Raw genomic sequence first — 755 nt, 5'->3', positions numbered from 1 at the left:
CCCCCCCCCCCCCCTGCAGGATCTGCTCATAACAATTAGGTAATGTTGCGCCTGTGTTGTGATGTTGTGAGTCATCCTACGAACCGGCAAAGCAGCTTCAACACATTTCAAAGTGTTTTACATAAAACATTAAAGGGTAATTCCGTTTTTTAGAGTCCACTAAAACTTTGGTTTCTGCCGCTGACTGACTGACACCATCACCAAACTCACCAGACTCCATGTAAATAATCACTACTTTTAGCGTGTATAGAGCAGCATATCTCAACCAGACTCCATGTAAATAATCACTACTTTTAGCGTGTATAGAGCAGCATATCTCCACCAGACTCCATGTAAATAATCACTACTTTTAGCGTGTATAGAGCAGCATATCTCCACCAGACTCCATGTAAATAATCATTACTTATAGCGTGTATAGAGCAGCATATCTCCACCAGACTCCATGTAAATAATCACTACTTTTAGCGTGTATAGAGCAGCATATCTCCAGCAGACTCCATGTAAATAATCACTACTTTTAGCGTGTGTAGAGCAGCCTATCTCCACCAGACTCCATGTAAATAATCACTACTTTTAATGTGTATAGAGCAGCATATCTCAACCAGAATCCATGTAAATAATCACTACTTTTAGTGTGTATGGAGCAGCATATCTCCACCAGACTCCATGTAAATAATCACTACTTTTAGTGTGTATAGAGCAGCATATCTCCACCAGACTCCATGTAAATAATCACTACTTTTAGCATGTATAGA

Source organism: Etheostoma cragini, chromosome 15 (assembly GCF_013103735.1).
Source record: "Etheostoma cragini isolate CJK2018 chromosome 15, CSU_Ecrag_1.0, whole genome shotgun sequence".
NCBI lineage: Eukaryota > Metazoa > Chordata > Actinopteri > Perciformes > Percidae > Etheostoma > Etheostoma cragini.
This window is presented reverse-complemented; position numbering follows the sequence as displayed.